Below are 19694 nucleotides of genomic sequence, written 5' to 3' on the forward strand. Positions count from 1 at the left end.
TTATTTCCGAGGAATCAGACCTACAATGATACTACCCAAATTTCTTCAAGTGGCGATATTTCAAAAACTTTATTCTGTATATTATATTAATTTATGTTATCATTGAAAATGACCCGATCGGGTTCGAAACGTTTGTTAATTTTGTTGGCTAAATTTGTATGTATGTTCTATTATTTTAATATATATATTTGTTGTTAATTTTTTATACTTTGGCTCTTTGCCCGTTCTTTACTTGAATTTATTTACGATCGTAGAGCCTTATTACTATTTATATATATAAAAAAATATTTATAAATAACACCTTGCTTCTCTTTTTTATATATTTGTATGATACATATGTGTTAAGTAACTTCACTTTTTTCTTTCTCTCTGTTAATCTTTATTTAAAATAAGAGTTATTCAGTCGAGTTTCAAAAACGTGTGGACACATAAAAAAAATCATTGTGATGCATTATGAATATAACTGTGCGTGGGAGACGGAATAATATTTTCTCCAGTATTCTCATAGCCTGTGGTCAATCAAATCTTTTTTTTAAGAAACCTTACAACTGAGGTCCGTTATATCCACCGTCCGGCTATTTTACGTTTCACGAAGCCTGAAAATCGCCAAGTTCACGGAGAGTTTGTTAAGGTTTCGGCGTTTAATTTCCCCACAATACCAGTCCATCCACAACCGAGGCTTTTCGTTTTTTTTTTGCACGTAGCGGAGCGCAAGAACGCGCGCCTTGAGTAAATTGAAATGCGCGTTTCTACGTTTTCCACGTTAAAAAAAAGCACACGTGGCGTCGCAGAAATATAGGAAACGTTAAAAGTATTGGATGATTTATTACAGCGGGTATCGTACCGTAAGACAAACGCAAATGAGTAACGAGCGGGACTTCGAGCGGCAGTGGACGGCGTTTATTTTCTCGAATACTTACACGTGAAAAGAGCTAAATGCCGCGAGCGGCGGATTTAATAACTCGAGCGGTTCGGTGTACCACGATGAAAAGCCTTTTGTCCCGTACATTCGAAAACGAGGCAAACGAGCAAGAGTAGAAGGAGGAAGGTGGAGGAGGAAAGAGGAGGAAGAGAAATAGCCGGAATATCGAGGCCGCGACAGAGTAAAAAAGGGTAACTAGAATAAAAGAGAAGGAGAGAGAGAGAGAGAGAAAGAGAGAGGGTGAGTTTAGTCGCCGATTGAGCGTGCGTAACTCGCCTCGATGGACTCGTAGCAGGCTGCTCGCCTTCCCGACTGCATTCGAGCCGGTGGACGACGAGGGAGATGCATTACGAAGAGAGAGAGAGAGAGAGAGAAAAGGGAAGAGATGCATATGACTGCGGGATTGCATTGACTGCAGCGGAATAACGCGGTTTCGAAATCGCGTTCGCGTTCATAATCCACTCATGCCGGGGACTGCATCCGGGCGACGCCCACTTACACTCGTTGTAAGCGCAAGCTATGCACTTCTAGCCCGTAGGACACATTTATCGCTGATGCATTTATTGCCGATGCACCAAGGGAGGAAATTGTCGGCGTCGCCCATTGTCGCCGTACGACGTCGCGAGCTGATGGCCGAGCCAAGGGGTTGACCTGCTGAGACGAGAGGTAAAGGGAGGCCGTGCCATTCCTACAGCATTACGTCATACATCGATTCTCCCGGGGATTCCCACGGAGTCAACTCGCCACTGGGAATTCATTGCATCACCGCCACTGCAGGTAACTACTACGCTGTGCAATTGTGATGTTCGATGCGTAATTGCTGCGTATTCTATAATTCCACGTGTGTAATGCGCACCTACGTATATATATATCTGGGGAAACACATTATTCTTTGATCAATTATTATTTATTTATTCCGTTATTAAAATTTACATCTAGGCAAGAATAGAATATATGTTCAAAATGAAAAATATGATACAGATTGCCGACAATGCCTCATATTTTCTAACCTTTCCTCGAATCGAATTTGTCATTTATTAATTTATTATTCATTATATTATTATGGCTAATTTATGATCTATTATTTATTATTGAATTAAAAAATTGTAAATGCCGAAATGTTCGTTCTATTTGCGGAAATTATGTCTTTGCAAAAAATAATTAAAAACTAATAATGTGCTTAACACTCTTACACGCGTTTGATTTAACGCTGTTGTTTTACATCGTATCGCGTACTTCGTATAATATCAGTGCGATGGAAAAGTACCGTAACTGAGAATGATTTGATTGAATTTAACTTCCGGAGCGGGCAATTAAAAAAGCAATTTCAACGCGCGTCATTGCCGGGTCGAAATTCGTCGGCGGACGAATTAAAAAAAAAGGAAGCAATCGGGAACGCGTGGCGCGTCTCGCTTTGGGGATAATTGCCGTCGCGTGCCTAAAAATGAGACTGCCACGACTGATTAATCATCGGCAATCTCGCGCGCGAGAGAATGGCGAAAGGACGCCGCCATTAGCGGCAAATGACGAAAACTCCGTCACCGGGTGTATCCATGCTGTGCTCGGGAAACGCGTTATTTTTTTCTCCCTCCCTTCTCTCGCCATTCGTACACAACCGTGCACGAGGAGAAGAGATACCGCGGCGTGCGGAGGGGTGAGTAATTTAATTGAAATTCCCCTCTGTGAAATTGTGGAAAAATCGAGTCATGCGATCGTCGGGACCTGCGCGAAAATGAAATTACAGGAGGAAACGAGGTTTGTTCGATGATGCAGGTGAACGCCGGTTTCAGGGGGAGATGGCCGGAGATTGGGGAGAAGAGGGGGAGAGAGATGGAGACAGAGGAAATATCTGCACATGGGTGGACCTAGCCACCAGCTAGTCGACGTCGGCTTTGCGTGGACAAATTTTTCGGTTTTGAATTTCCGCGCTAAATTGGCCTTGCGAAATTATCCTCAATTACCGCGTCGCGAGGGCTATACTTCGATACGAGCATACGAGAGGCTCTCTATACTTCGATACGGCCCCGAGCTCGCGACTCTACTGGAAAATATCCTATTTCGCGTGGCGTGTACTCGATGCCGCTCGATGCTTTTCGGGCAGGAACGAGGGTTGCGCGTGTATCGCGTATACACAAATTGCAAAAATCGATCGATAATCCAACCCGGTAATTGAGTAGTTTTCCGGAACGCTGTCTCGAAACGCCGCATCGCGCGCCGAAATATCACGCGTGGAAATATGCGAGAGCCCATGGCGTACACGAAATACGAGAGCCTCGGATTCCATGGATAACTCCATTCGTAATGAAATTGTTTTTAATTAAACCTGCGACTCATAACGTGCGAGCGACGTTAAGTCGGGAGGACCCGGATAATTTGACGACGACGGGCTGAACATCTCTTATTAATATTTTCATATCTTGGAATTATTCGTTTTGTTCAACTAGAAAAATGAATGCATTAAATCTGAACACATGTTTTCTGCGTGCACACGGACAACCATTTGTTATGCTGAAACATGATACATTCACCCTGCTCGAGAATAATTTTCGATAATTTATACTTTTTGAACGACTTATCGAACATTTCTATTAATCTTTCATGACGGGCCACAGGTAGTTTATTATCATACATCTGCAGAGCGTTCGCGGTGATAGCGTGTGCAAATATTTCTTGGCAAATGAAACTCGTTGCCGCGTGTATACGAAAAGCTTTCGCGGGCGAAACGTAGTCATAGCCGTTTTTAATTAAACTTCCGTCCGCGATGAAACGCTGCTGCGACTATGTGCAACGCGTTCGTTAACCGCGCGTAAACTTCGGCGGGGTGTGGGAGAGGCGTACCGAAAACTTGGTATTTCCGCGCGCCGCACGGGAGAAGAGGAATTATTCATCGCGATATTTCGCGCGAGATCCCCCATTAAAAATGAATCCCTCGAGCGAGCGAGGAAGCGACCTATCGTCGCGCATATTTTAGTATGCGCACTTTAATTACCGAGAGCTGGTTCGCCAAAAGCGACGAACGTAAACAGAGGCCATGTAATTCGATTCGCCTGGCACAAATATTTGTGGCTGTGTAACGCGCCGTAACGTGCCACACCGCGCCACGCCGTTACGCGACCCGAGTCAGCGGGTTGCGTTACCGGAACTGCGTAACCCTGCGTGTGCGTGTGCGTGTGTGTGTACGCACGCGGCACGGGGGTTAACCGAGCCGCAGCGCATCCGGAACCGCTGCGGGTCAGTTACGTGAAAATGGCTCCGCGGCTCGATACGCGCTATACGTCGTGTTTCGGCAGATAGGACCGAGATCCCGCCCGCGCCGTAAGTACGGCATTGTGCAGTTACGCAAGGAGGATTATGTCGGGCAGGGACGGATTAATCCATCACTCGTGGGCGAAACAATGGCGCCGATTGTCGATTATTTCCCCATTGTGCAAGTAATCCCACGTGGAAAAATAATGAAGTTGCAAAATTGGCGTGTGCAACATTTCCGAAATGAAACGCCTCTGTAATATTGCGTTCGAAGGTAATGCAACGTGTAATCGTGTGGTAAATGTTGTAATTACTCTTAACCTTTAAGTAAATAGGTGGCTACTGCACCCCACGCATTGTTATCTTAACAATCTTGTTCTGGAAAAGGAGAATAAAAAGTATTACCTAAAAGTTCATTATTTTTTCATTCCTCTGTCTTCTCTTTAAGGACGTAAATAATATAAATCTAACTCTATACATACTTAAAAAAAACTATAAAAACAAAATTTTTTGGACTATTCTGAGCAGCTCATCTACTCAAAGTTTAATATACAATTTTTAAATACATATCGTATAATGTACCGTAATAATAAGTAATAAAATATTAATTCAGAATTTTGTTTCCTGTCATAAAAAATAAGAACAAATGAAATAACGATTGCACGCATTGAGAAAAAATATACTAAATTCTATTTATTTATATATGCCGACTACACACAATAAATAAATATTTACTTAATAAATAAAAGAAATGATAGTTAATTCGAATTAATAATTTTGTACCAAATAAATATACTTGTATATTTAATATCTCAATATTTAGTTGGCAATATTTAAATAAACATTTTATTAAAATTTCGTATATTTTTATCAGTGCGTTAATTCGCATTAATACGCAGCGCCGTGTCGGAGCTATCTCGATCCCAATACGAATACAAAACATATCAACTACGTAGCCTCGTTTCTGTTAGTAATGGGCCTGCTTTCCATGCATGCCGGATCGGATACGTGCAATTGCGACGGAACTTGCTACAGTGGAGAGTCTGTATGCACTCGAGCGCATCCCGAATCCGTAGGTCAGTTACGAGAAAATATTGACTGATCGCGCGTAATGGTGCATCTGATATTAACAATAGTACCCTTCCCTTGAATCTCTCCACTATCTCTCGCGCGCGGGCGGGCAAGCCATACGCGTGTATCAACGTGCGTGAGTTCCGCATACGCACGGCTATAACGGGGTAAACATAGGCGTGCAGATATTAAAGCGAGCGCATTTCCTGGCTCGCATCAATTGTCATTAAACGACATGATTATTGTACATGTTGACGATTATTGCTGCGATAGACCATTACTGGAATATCCGTGCGAGCCATGGCCTCATAATGATCGATAGCTGATATATATTCATCGGGCATTTCGTTAATGGCACATTGTGCCAGCCAATGGTGCACATGAAAATTGCGACGTTTCGTTAACGAGGCGTTTCGAGAATCGCTGTTAACCGAAGTGACCGTTGTCTCCGATTTGCGCGAAACATTGGACATCATAGATACGACAGACAAATGGAAATGTACGGTGAACAAAAATAATGGAGATTTTAATGTGATAATTTATACTTCGCGTTTGTAAATTCACAACTAACTGAAAATAGAAGCTGAAACTTTTTTTTGAACAGTTTTTTAAAATTACGATCATACTTGCAAATCAACGACACGTATCATATAATACAGTCACATTGAATTATTTAAATAAGTTTCCTATTTAAATTTTTTACTTGATAGAAGTTTATTCGTGATGGTTAATCTTTAAACGCTACATTACGAGAATAACATATTACGGTATTCGATTGCTTATAACTTTTATAAAAATTATATATTGTAAAAAAAAATTTGTTTTAATCAAAACTTTAGACATTAATGAATATAACATTATTAAGCAAATATGTATGTATCTTTATTAATAAAAAAAGTTACAAGAGCAATGAAAAAAGCATTGGAAAAGCAAGATAGCAGGTATGCTATATGAAAAGGCTTAAAATTTAGGGGTGAAATATTGCTTAAACAATTGCTTTAATTTTTTAAACTTTTTAAACTTTTAAAACAATTTTTTTAACGCGACGTTTAATGTTTTTATGTACGTTACTTTTTGAAAGCGTTTAGTTTAGATCTCTCATTTTTACATAGTGTATGGTAGCATGGCTTTCACGCTGGCCTTTTCACAGAAAAGGGAAAGGAACGTAGAAAATCGAAACAGCTACCTGTTGATCGTGTAATTGTAGCCATTTAACCAATTAACGGCAGATATTGGCAATGCACTGTGTGCGTTTCGTTCAAAGAACGAAGACTTTCGTATCGGACGATGTGAAAAGCCATCGTCTCTTCAGCGAGTTGCTTATAATATCGTTGGCATATATTACGGTACGTTACGATACGTCGACGACTTGATGGCGGAGAGGAGTACCTGTTTAGCATCGCGTTTAGCAGAATCATGCCACCACTTTGGTCCGATACTCGTGGCTGTCGTCACGAATGATCGATCGTATCGTTCCGGCTATGCGTAGTTGAAATGAGGATGATCTCGATGACTCGCACCCTTTGAATTACGTCTCGCATGTTACATATCATATAGAGAAAATCCCTCGTGAGCATGTATCGTTGTATAGAGAGAAGGGAAGAGGGGCAAAGGAGGGTGGCGCCGTCGATTCTTACGAATAAACTGCTGGGAGCCAATTGAGGATGATAAATCTATTTTATTTTCGGCGTATCATGCAACTCGTGGGGAGAGTAATAGAGATTATTAGGAAATGCAGGTGCCGCTTATGGATATTATGAGCTCTATCGAATGGCTCCCATAAAACAATAATGGGATCGGTCGAGTGATGTGAAGAGAAAATGGAAATGATGCGAAAGGAAAACGCGTTTACCTCATTTTATCACGAGATACGCACGTAAATCTATACTGATTTTCATTATCGGCGAAAGTGGCGGTGAAAGTAATTGATTTCAGAAAATTAGACGAACCTTTTCATTATGTGTGCAGGGAATTCTTTTTCCGAAACATTCCCATGTTCAGGTAGCGAATTTTATTTCGGTCATTTTTAACTCAATTCAATATATTTTCAATTTAATCTGGAAATAGTCACCCGAGGTATTTTTACACCCCAGCGAAAAAAGTGTGAATTGTTGTAAAATATTGCTTTGTATGGATATTGTTTAATATTTTTTTATTTTTTAATAGCTATTCTTTACGAATCTTTAAATACGTAATTCTATTAAAAATCCGCAACAAAAAAACTGTTCTATTAAATAAAATCTTTATTTTGTAGAAATAGTGTTTTAATAAGCTATTTAACGTGCTTATTGCGTTTAATATTTATTTGGTTTCTTTATTTACCTTTTTCAGAAAATTGTTATTAAATCCATATCCATATAATGTTTTCAAATACTAATATATTGGAAAACAATTAATAATATACAATTGTTGTTAATAATAAAGTGATTTTAATTGGAATATAAAAACAAGCACGTAAAATCGCGCACATAAAAAAATTCAGGTGATTACTCAGATTAAAAATTGCTTTTGGATGACATTTTGCGCTATATAATTAATAGCTCTGTCACAATAGAAAGAAGGAGATGATTTCGCGTGTCGGCTATAAAATATAGTCAGAGCATGGTGCATCAACGGGAGACGAATTTATCTTCCTCCATTTTCCGGTGTCGTATCTCTCGCGATGGTAACGAGACGGGGAGAGAGAGAGAGATTCCGGACTTTCAAGACCCGATTTCGGTTTATCACGCCGGCTTATCTACGTTATACGAGTATTCACGCAAATTTATCGATCTGTCTACAGCCGTTTCGACATAACCGAAGCGCTTCGTTTTGGCTCTCGAGCGTCAGTTTTATGCCGCGATCCCTCGGGGACGCGATAAGGAAAGGAAAAAAAAAAGAAGTCAGCGGAGTCACGTTATGAGCATGAATTTTTATATTGAGATCTTATCGCCTATAGGGTACCAGCGCTACCGGGAAGAGAAAATAAAAGAGGAGATTTGCGGCGCCATAATGACATTTGCTATTGCAACGCGCGCGAGGTGGCCAATTTATTCCTTCATTTTGACTCTTTCAAGATCGAGTTTCCTTTTAAAGTTACTCGGTACTTTCTAATATCTTCTCTTTCTCTGATTGTATTTATTTCAATTTGAAAATAATTTGACCTTAGGATTCGCTATCGCGAGTTATAAGATCTGTGTTTATTTCAATTTTGACAAAGGTTTCCCATGTCGTATTATTTAAAATGTTTTATTCAACAAAGCGTTTACTAGTAATAATTATATAAAGACAATTGATTAGCTGCTACTTAATTCAACGTTAGCACGCGAGAACACACGTAACGGAATGATATCTTAGCTACGCTTAATTATACGATGCCGACTACGAGAACAAGCTGCCAGGCAACGCAACGTGAGATATGCTTGTGACGTAATCAAGGCCAATACGATAGCACGTGCTGGGAGAATGCGAAACAATGTTAGAGATACATGATTCTTACATTTACGGGATGTTTATATTAAATGCATTATTTCTCTTATTGTGTGTGTGTTCTCTTATTATTATATACAGCGCGTTCAGTATATCGGAATATATCTGATCGGAGTTTATATTTGAGTAAAATGTTTTTTCATAAAAAATGAGTAAAAAATCTAGAATATATTTTTTTTATTAGATGTATAATTTTTTCAAAAATGAAAAATATTTTTTATAAAAAGTGGCGTGAGTTTAATAGGACGTATTTGATAATTCATTACGTATAGTTAAATAAACGCACGTTGTTTTTATATTAATTTTGAATTTTGCAATCATACTTTGACTAGTTTTGGATCAATACAATCTATTGTGAAGGAAGACTCTTTATAGGCATTTATGAGCGGACTTTACCGAAGGCAGCGTGGCCGAGCGGTCTAAGGCGCTGGTTTTAGGCACCAGTCCGTAAGGGCGTGGGTTCGAATCCCACCGCTGTCAAATCTTTTTTTTTTCACGTTATTTTTTATTTTATTGTCTTTTGATTTTTACTAGAGACGATTTAAAATTATACGAATCATAAAAATAATATATACGAATTTAATTATTCTAGCTATGCTGTACTCATATTAACATTTATTTAACGAAATTAACAATTGTGATATAGAGACAGTGTTTAAACAATTATCTTTTAATATTTTAAGTTTCTTTTCAATACTTTACATATCAATGTTATCGATTGTTTTTGTTGTTATATATCGAGAGGGAATTTCAAGGACAGTATTGTAATAATTTATGTAGGCAATTTTACAGTAAAATGCGATCGCTATCTATGCAGTAGCTAGTAATACACACAAGTTTGTGTTGACTACATAGCCGCGTGTTTAATATATGTATAGTATGAGTTTATATAATTTTGTTCTGCGGTGGTAAAATTAATATTTAAAAGCAGCATTAATTTATTTGGTGTAACGAATGTGTGAAATAAAGAGCGAAAAATCAAAAGTTTAGGTCCCACCGAGATTTGAACTCGGATCGCTGGATTCAGAGTCCAGAGTGCTAACCATTACACCATGGGACCTTCAAAAATCTCTCCTGATAAGAGAGTTAAAACGCACTTGGCCTTGGGACATTTTGTAATATAATTGCGTTTAGGTCAATATCTTGCAAGACAGCAATGTCATTCAACCTTTTGCGTTTGAAGTATGGATTCGTATCATTCATCATTACTCGGCGCACTCGGCGATATTCACACGGTATAGACGTTCGTATTTAATGTTTAACCATCTAATTTTTCATCAAATAAATTTTCTTACATTAATTAAAACAATCGACAATGTTATATAAAGCAGATTGCTACTCTCGTGTTAGTTGGAGCTCATCCAAAAACGGGGATGTAGCTCAGTGGTAGAGCGTTCGCTTTGCATGTGAAAGGCCCCGGGTTCGATCCCCGGCATCTCCAATTTTTTGCTACAATCAATAATTTTTTGTGTGACAATTTATTTTGTCTTTCGTAAAAAATAATTCATTGTTGTACACCTGTTATTTTGTTCGAACCTCAATATGAATTTTTGAATGAAAGAATGAAAAATATATTGTTTGTTTATTTTTAAAATGAACATTAAATCTCTTATGAATGTGACCCTTGATAATAATACAAAATAAATATAGTAAAAGAGGGCATATAAGAGTCAATACCAAATTAAATTGTATATTAAAAAACGAAATATCACATGTTTCGATCTTTGAATTAGACCCTCTTCAGATATTTACATATAAAGATGTTACCATGATTTAATATTATTGAATGTGAAAAAAATTACATCATAATCGCATGTCGTGTGAAACAATTGAACGTTAGACAAAGGAATCGAAATTGCTCGCCAAAAGGTTGGAAGGCCGATTGAACAGAATTTCATGACGTTCTAATAAAGTTATAAATGTAATTAATTAACATCAAATAAAAAGCAAGCAAATACATCACCTCGGTAGAACACTTACCAATATGTAAAAAAATATATAATTCGATGATATGATACTCGTCAACTTTCTATTATATATATAGTCAGTGTAGTAATAAATAATATATAATCTTAGTCATAATGTAAAATCCACAGTCATAAATTATATAAAATAAATTGTATTCTTCAATAAATAACCGTTAAATAAAATATGAAGATGTAAGACAATAAGCGGTTAATTTCTGAGGTTTATATTAAAAAACAGAAGAATAGCCTTAATCTGCAAACTGACACTGAGGGTTTACATAAAAATATATGATATAATTTTTTTCACATTCAACATGGTATTAAATCATGGTAACATCTTTATATGTAAATATCTAAAGAGGGTCAAAGACCGAAACATGTAATATTTCGTTTTTCAATATATAATTTAATTTGGTATTGACTTTTATATGCCCTTTTATTATATTTATTTTGTTTTCTTATGTGTGTAATAATATTATGTTTATATCACGACTTCTAACACATTTAACTTAAATCTATTAGTGCATTTCGTTTTAATGAACAACAAGAATAAATAATGCATCATGCACCATACTATTTATAATATTAGTATATTGAAATTAAATAATTATTTTTGTTAGAATGTTTACATATCGTTGAAAAAGACTCGACTTAGTACGTATCGTTTGCAATTTTTATTGAAAGAGCACACAATCGCGAACTTGTCAACATTGGATCGATCGTCGCGCAGTGAAAAAATGGCGCGTATTTAGAACGTCAACCGACGGCCGTGGCCGTATGTAAAGCGTGACAAGGGAGACGATAGCATGCAAATGAAACCGCGCAAAGAGATTGAATGGTAATAGTCTTCGATTCGTCATATGCAAAAGTTCCGCGTGTATCTGCGAGCATGGAGCCCCGTGGCCCCCCTCTCTCTCCTGTCGACGCGAAAGAAAGATGCTATCATTTGAATTGCCGTCGTCATCATACGGGTAGAGATACGTTATGCCTATCTCCATCGAATATACCCGGGAATAATCGTGCGAAATATACTGCGACAGGCTTTCCTTTTTTTTTTTCCTCTCTTTCTTTCCTTCTTTTTCTCTCTCCCCGTGGGGTGAATGCAAGCGCTGTGCACGTGGGAATTAATCATCGTTGGAAAAAAACGACGCAATAAGGCAGAACGTATAGCGCGAATCGCTGGTTCTCTAATGTAATCGCACGTCGATGAGTCGTATGAGAGGCAAGAAACGCTAGTGGATAACGGCCTTGATTGATCGTAAGCGTAAGTAGTAGTCCGTGCTCTATCGATGGTACGGTATATACATGCAGCTTTGTTAGCTGCAATTTATTTTTCTTCGCTTGCTCCATTTGAAACATATATTTACACTTATATATAACAAAGAATGGATCAATTATAATATTATAATTTTTTATTTATTCTGACTTTATACATAAGACATACCTATATTATTATACATATATACTATATACTTTGTATGAATAATTTATGCAGAATAATCTTTTGTCAAAATAGATATTAAAATAAAACTACAATATATATAACGACAAAAATGTATTACTGTGTGAACATTGAGAATTAAATTCGAACGTGATATTATTGTTAAATTGCGGAATTCTTTGAAAGCGATACTTCACACGGAAACGTATAAATCGGATATGTATGTCGCAACATTGAAGATTCGGCGAGATCTAATAGAGTCGCCTTAAACCTGCGGTATTCCAAGTATTCTCCCGAAGGGGAAAATAAGAGAGAGCTCGCCAGGATCCCCTGTCACTGAACCGTTATAATATCCTGTCCGGCAATCCCGGGTATCTATTTTGTCCCCGAGGAAGAGCGTAACTATGTGAAAACAACATAAAAAAATCTCGCCGCGCATAGATATCGAGTTTTGACCCCCCCCAGGCTGGGGTCAGCACTGGAGCGTATGACCATTTTGTCACCCTCGCCGAAAATTTTATTTACGAATATCCTTTCGTCGTGCGCGCGAAAGTGCTCGCGCTGTCCGAATTCGTGACGCGACATAAAAGTGCCGGCACCCCCCGCCGGTGCAGTCGCGGATTCTTTCCGAGTTACAAGCGGCGTAACTTCCGGCTGAATTTAAATGTCCAATTGTCAGCGGCGCCGCGTTTTCCCCGAGCCCTTCGACGGACGTTTTACGGGCAATCGACGACGAAGGAATAACTTGTTCCGCAACTTTTTCCGTCCAGCTATAGAATCCGTTATGACGTCATGGATGAATTTTGATTCCGCGTAAGAGCTATCTTCGAGTGTTATTGCGATCGGTCGAGCGATACGTATTTGCGGAATCGTTTCACGAACGGAAGCAGTTTCACATTTAGGGCAGAGCATTGAATTAACCTGTTTTTCGAAAAACTTTTTCAAGGATGTGACTCACGTTTGTAAAATATAAATTTATGTTGTTTACTGTGTGTATATACATTTATCGAGAAAGATATCTATTATAATGTGGATTAATTATCGATAGAAATTCATATAGAACTTTTGATTCGTACGGAAAGTATTTAATTCTGGAATGCTATACTCGTATTTTTTTTTATATTACACTACGTGAAATGTAAGAAACTCACATAGTTAATAACGTTTTCACACTTTTTAATATTTACTTTATTAGGTCGTAAGGTGTTAGAATGACTGACCTAATGCTATTTTAATGTAGAAAATAAGCTTTAATGTTGAACAATCTTATTAAATTTTAAATTAAAATATAACGAAAACTATACAAAAAATCAAAGTGCATGGTTGGAAATTCATTCCCAATAACATTCCAGGGTTAAAGAGCTCGTGCTCTATGAAAACAATCTCTCACATTTTCGGGAGTAATCTCAGGCTTCAACCAAATTGTAGCAACTTTAATTTATACCGAAATAATTTCACGACTTTCTCAACCCCACGACGAATAGGAATTACGCGAGGGTGAACTCATAGAGAGAGAGAATATTTAGAACAATAAGTCGTGGCGGGTGTTCGATGACACGAAGTGCAGCGGGAAGTGACGGGGCGCGATGAATGAAGATATCCGTAGAGCGAAAATCCGTCAAATAAAGATCACGCCCGCCTCCGTGCCAGAGATAATAATGCTGCTGGCACAGACGGTTTTTGTATCCTCGGCTTTCTTCATTCTTCCTTCGTCGCCCGGGCGCTTCCTAGAGACGACGGTGGGGTGCTTTAAATATTTAGCCGGCTAATTTTCGCGAGGATTTTTAAGTCGACGAAGGAAAGTGAGAATTGAAAAGAAACTCGACAACGCGACGAGATCGGAGAGAGAAGCGACCGAGCGAAATGTCCTTTAGACTGAAATAATAATGAGAGGCGCCAGCGCCTTTAATCACGATATTAAACATTTACGATCGCCACGGCGGTGTCCTGCTACGCTAAGATTACTGCGCTCCTTTCCTCGCACGGCCTCGATCCGATCTTCCCCCTGGTACAAAGCGACTTTCGCTGTAACCCTCCTACGTCCCTTGTTTACGTCTAGTCGCTGATAACCTTACACGATGATCTACCTCGCCTCGGGATATTTTCAACAAGCGTCTAGTCTGGAATGCGCTTTAAGTCGTCTTCAACGAAATATGTAAATATGCGAAAGTTGATAAAGTTTATTAAGCGTGTATATTTATAGCTTATCATGCGATAGATGCAAAATATTATCACGCATTAATGAGCAGTGTAATCTTTCTTGTTTTTTTATTTACAGTACACGCTAATATGCTCGGATATATTTATAGATACACTTTGAGATAAGTTTTTACTTGAAGTAGAAATGATACGGTTAAACATGTCGGAATAAACCTTTGGAAGACAAATCTACTACGATATACCGATAGATAGATCTGGGCTCGAGATTATTGCAACGGACGAGTCGGGGTGGAATATAATTTGCAGTAGAATGGGCAATTCGGGTGAAAGGACCCCGTGGACACTGGCGAAAAAGTCCATTTTTCTTGGCCGACGTTGCTATCGCCAGATTATGTCCTGCGCAGCTATATTGATGACAATGGCAAAGCCACCGAACCGACTAGCCGGCTCAATCTAGTCCACCGTTTGTTTTGCTTTCACACAATTTGTCATCCATTGTCTGAGCGCACGTACACTTGGTGCCCCGACCACCTCCAATCGTTATTTATTATTATTTCGAGAAGACGGTTGATTAATTTTTATCTCGTCCTCTTAATGTCTGAAAATTGTTGGCTCGGTTTCAAAATTCCGTGAAAAGTCTCTCTAATTCCTTGTAATTAACGTGAAATAATTTTCCACTGGTATTCGGTAGAACCATCCAAGCATCCAGCTTACGATGAAAATTACATTTTTAAGCCGCGATTTAAGGTGACGCTGATGCGAAGTGATAGTCCGACTGAACGGAGAATAATTTGATATTCTTTATTCCAGTAACACGATTTCACGGAACAACGGGTATGCGACGCCCGAGCATTAGAAATACGATTTTCTTTTAGCAATCGCAAGGGATGGTTGGAACTGTCAAGAAGCATTTTCCTCGAACCTATTTCGCAGAATTTTTTTTTTTGCATGTTTTATTCTCTTTCGAATTAAATCGTGATAAGATCTTAAAGTCGTGTGATGTGGTATAAAAGATGAAAAATGAAGAGAAAAAAATAAGAACGAATTTGAATTTACAGGCAAGTAGATGTAGATTCACGTGTCACATTTTTCAAGGCTGTAGTTATTCAGGAGAACAATTAAAAACATACATTATTCTTTAACTTTAATTAAGTGAAATATTTATTAATATTCTTCCATTATTAAGTTTAACGTGTATCACTTTTAAGAATTATATATTGCATGATCACAGATTGTAAATTTTTATTTAATAAAAGCTGAAATATCTAAAAAAATAAATAAATTTAGTAAAATCATTCAGTGAAATGCAGAAAAGAAAGGAAAGCAACATTTTTTGAGCATTACGTACGCGTTTCGCTTTTTTTTTAGTTTTTTTTTCTTTTATGTTACCTGGATCTCGAAATCCGACCACGGTATTAGCAACGAGTACTAAACTGCAGGGGATCTCGCAAGCTCCATTGTGCACTCCGCGTGCAAGGGTTGCCTGAAATACGTTCATTCTTTTTTTTTTCTATTTTCCCCCCCAGTCTCTTTTTCACATTACGAGACGCCTCTCGTGTCGCACTCTCGAACGAAGTCGAGAAGTTCACGGGGTAACGTGAGAATGACAACAGATGCGCCGGAATGAAATTACAAGGTGTCTCGACATTATGTCAGCGTGTTGTGCTTTTTCAGCGAAATTGTTGTGACAGGCATCTCAATGTGCAATTGTCGCTTCTTCTCTTTCTTTCTGCCACCCAATCCCCTCTTTTTCCCTCGTTCTCTCTCTTCTTCTTTCGAAGACTCCCCTTTGCCATGGGGTGGACACTTTTACGGTGTCAAGTCCTGGTCTTTTGGGAAAAGGGTCTGCGTCGTCTGTCGTTTGGCTAATCCTATTTAATCGGCCGCTTTTCCTTTTCGATACGCCGATCAGCCTAAAAATAGCGCTTGAAAAAGATCGATAAAAACGCCGGATTTTATGACACTTTAAAGTGAGACGTTCGTATTTACTCTATATGCGCGTAAAATTTTATTTAACTTTATACTGTTCAACTTTATACATATATTTGAATAAATTTCTCTTTAGAAGACTTTTATTTTTAAAAATTAGCTTTTTTATATTATATATAATTGTAATATTCATGTTATGTTACATACACATCAATAATTTTTATGCTTTTGGCGTTTTTACTATTTATGAAATTGTTGTTAGCTTTATCGTGAGATCAATCGCTTGGAATTAGTCTGCACGACATTACGGTTTATCTCGCGTTCTCTAATTGTCTATGATTATTCATTGAGTCATTTATACTCGGCACAATTATCACTGCCATCAGTCTTTATACTGAAGTCATTTTGAATTCGACTACGTCGGAAGCCTCCGTCATTTATCTTCTCGCGGAAAAATCGCGTCATGTTCGCTCGAGATATCACTAATAAATTATAAATCTGAACGAAATAAATATTTTGTTTTAGGAAACAAGAATAAATTATTATATGCACTGTTTAAGTTTTACAAACTTGATCATAGATAAATTTAGAAATGAAACATTTTATATAAAAAATTAACAAGCATGTTATCAAAAAATTAAAAAACACAAGCACTTTTTCTTATTGTTTTATAAATATTTTTTGAAAAAAAAATTTGCTAAGTGTGGGGTTCGAACCCACGCTCCCAGATGGGAACCAGATCTTAAGTCTGGCGCCTTAGACCGCTCGGCCAACCTAGCTTCGTTGAGAACCGAGTACAAATGTCATTAGATAACATATTTATATATTTATGTTATATAATAACAACAATTTTCTCTTCAAAATTTACAAAACAATATTTTATAATTATATTTACATTATCTTATTTAAATTTAGTATCTGAAAATGGTTTTATTTCTTCGTTTCGTCGTAATTAGGATTGTCACGTGAATACAATATCACGTGACGATGATTTTTGGAAATATAACAATGAATGCAAACATAAATTAATAAAGATATCTTAAAATAAATTTTATACATTTTTAAAATTCTCTTATTTTTAGCAGAATCAGACAGGATATTTTTAATTCTGTTATTACTATTATTTTCTACTTTGCTCGATTACCCTCTACAAATTGTGCCTAATGTCTCGACAAGTTCGACGGAATAGGAAACAGTGCGCGGCATGGGTAAATGCACATGAATTCTCCGTACGAGCACACGCGAGCACACGGTAATTTGCCCGTGACCGCTAATGCGCCGCTCTCTGTCTTTGTGCTTCTGCAAAAAATCACGGAAGTTGTGAGGCACGACGCGCTATTTGAATAATACCGTCATTATTCACTGCGCTTGTTTCACAGTGTGACTAACGATGAGTCGAGGGGGGAGTAGCTCTGGTACTCTTGAAATTTGATCGTAATCGACTAATCTGCAACAGTCGTGTCTCCGGGCGTGTGTCAGACGACCACCTTTCTTTCCGAAGCGGAATCATTTATGCATTTTCTTTTTATCGATCATTGATCATTGTTAGAAAATAATAGAATGTTATGATATCCGAAAATAATAAAAAGAGTGTAAAAATCTCTCATGTATGAGTGCTAAGTGTTCAGTCTTCATGATTCGAGAAGAATAGCCACTCCGTGAACGATCATGTCTGCGTGTCATCGTGCGGTATAGGTATTCGTCGTCTTCTGAAACGCTTCTCCTCGCCCTTTGCATACACGAGAGAGTCCAATGACCCGGTTCCATGTCGGTTCAACACTTAACACCGTGCACCGCGGATTTGCACGCGTATCATCCACGCTCTTCATCGTTTCTCGGCGATGTATATACGGGGGATCCCCCTCCTTGTTTTGCGCGGCGCACCTGTGCGGGCGTGGCGGGGACGATAAGTCAGCGCGAGACGGGCACGACGACCGACGACGTCCAGGAGGTAGGCATGTATACGCAATAAAAGCGAAATCGTACGTCCGGGACGATGTTCCGTGGCGGCGTAATAAAAAAAGGTAGACCTCGATAAAAGTGGCCGGGGCATATCGCGCGGAGCTCGCCGTTGGCGTTGCCGGAGCGGCCTCGCGAGGCGCAGTGGCGCAGTCGATGTTGTTGATGTTGGGATCGCGTGCCGCGCGGAATGTCGTACCAGTCTGCACCTATCCCGTTGTTAAGGCGTCCCCATCCCCTTCATCCTCCTCCAACCTCACTCTCGCCGACCACCCCGCGGCTGTGTCATTAGCGTAATCATTCTCCGTCACTTGGATGATTCCTCGAGAGCGTCGGGAGAGATCCCGAACCACTTCATATTTAAATCGCTCCGAGTTCGCTTCTACTTCCGACGCACGCTCTTTGGGGGCTTCCTTATTGTACACTGCGGGAAATCGTAATGATCGCCGATAACGACTCGTCTCGCGAGCTACGGGTTCGAAAAGAATAAAAACGCTTCTTCGTTTGTGTATGTATCGTGATATCTTATGTTCGATTTTTACATATAGAAGATGAAAAATTAACGAATGCAATTAGAGAAAGTTTTAATTGAGAGGAACGTTATACATGTTCCTGCAGTTGTTTGTTTCCACGGCGATTTATCTCGCGTGAAATAGCCGTTGCAATATTTCGATACGTACATTTGTCATGGTGAGGGTTTACTTGTCAAAAGCACGTCCGCGTCGTTCGAATGGTAGCAGAAAAATAATTAGACGAAACAGACATTTCTCGAGCGAGCACGTGTGTCTCAGAATGCAGGCCCCAGCTGTTAACTTCGACTTTCTCTATTTAGGCTGCCATATGCCAAACTTTATCTTTCTTTTGAAGACTTGGAACCAAGAGTGACGAGAGCAATTTATCTCCAAATTACTTAGCTATAAATAACGATTGTAGGTATTTCTTATGCTATTTTTGGTCAACTGCATAACGTATTACTTCGCATTACTTGCAATAAAACAAATAAAACCTACTAAACGATCTGTAATTTGCGTCAAATTTCAGAATGAGATTTTCTATTTATAATCTTATATGCTGTATATATTTTAATATTTCAATATTTTATATATTGAATGTATGACATATACAGGACACATGAAATGATAAATCAAACTCTGTTCCAAACTATAAATAGCGAATTATAAATCTAAACCAAACAAGAATATCACATTTAAAATGCTGTATGTGTTAACCGTTTGACAGTTTACATCGAAATAGAACACGTACAATAAACTAGTTCATGCTTCATAGATATGAATATTATTTATTCGGCTACAAATACGTAATATAATTGATAGATAATACTGACGAGAAATAACACAAGAAACCGCGAATGCGCGCTTGGAGAGTGAACGAAGGGCTTTGTACGGGCGTGATTGGTCATGCAATTTGTTTGTAAACGCTGATTGTGTCTATCGACGACTGTGATTTGTGTAATCGTCTTTGACCCGGGTTATCGCACTTACGGAACAGGCTCTCGTTGTGTGATTTTTAT

At 38.4% G+C, this 19694-nt stretch overlaps 4 non-coding genes across 4 annotated transcripts; 2 read left to right on the forward strand and 2 right to left on the reverse strand.

The window, feature by feature from the left end:
* Positions 1-9107: 9107 nt before the first annotated feature.
* On the forward strand, positions 9108-9187 carry TRNAL-UAG (transfer RNA leucine (anticodon UAG)). Its single transcript has one exon. It is a non-coding gene; the product is annotated as a tRNA-Leu (tRNA).
* Positions 9188-9695: 508 nt separating this feature from the next.
* On the reverse strand, positions 9696-9767 carry TRNAQ-CUG (transfer RNA glutamine (anticodon CUG)). Its single transcript has one exon. It is a non-coding gene; the product is annotated as a tRNA-Gln (tRNA).
* A 309-nt stretch (positions 9768-10076) lies between these two features.
* Positions 10077-10148, forward strand: TRNAA-UGC (transfer RNA alanine (anticodon UGC)). The gene has a single exon. It is a non-coding gene; the product is annotated as a tRNA-Ala (tRNA).
* A 6751-nt stretch (positions 10149-16899) lies between these two features.
* On the reverse strand, positions 16900-16983 carry TRNAL-UAA (transfer RNA leucine (anticodon UAA)). The gene has a single exon. It is a non-coding gene; the product is annotated as a tRNA-Leu (tRNA).
* Positions 16984-19694: the final 2711 nt, after the last annotated feature.

Source organism: Trachymyrmex cornetzi, unplaced genomic scaffold, assembly GCF_001594075.2.
Source record: "Trachymyrmex cornetzi isolate Tcor2-1 unplaced genomic scaffold, Tcor1.1 scaffold47, whole genome shotgun sequence".
NCBI classification, from domain to species: Eukaryota; Metazoa; Arthropoda; class Insecta; order Hymenoptera; family Formicidae; genus Trachymyrmex; species Trachymyrmex cornetzi.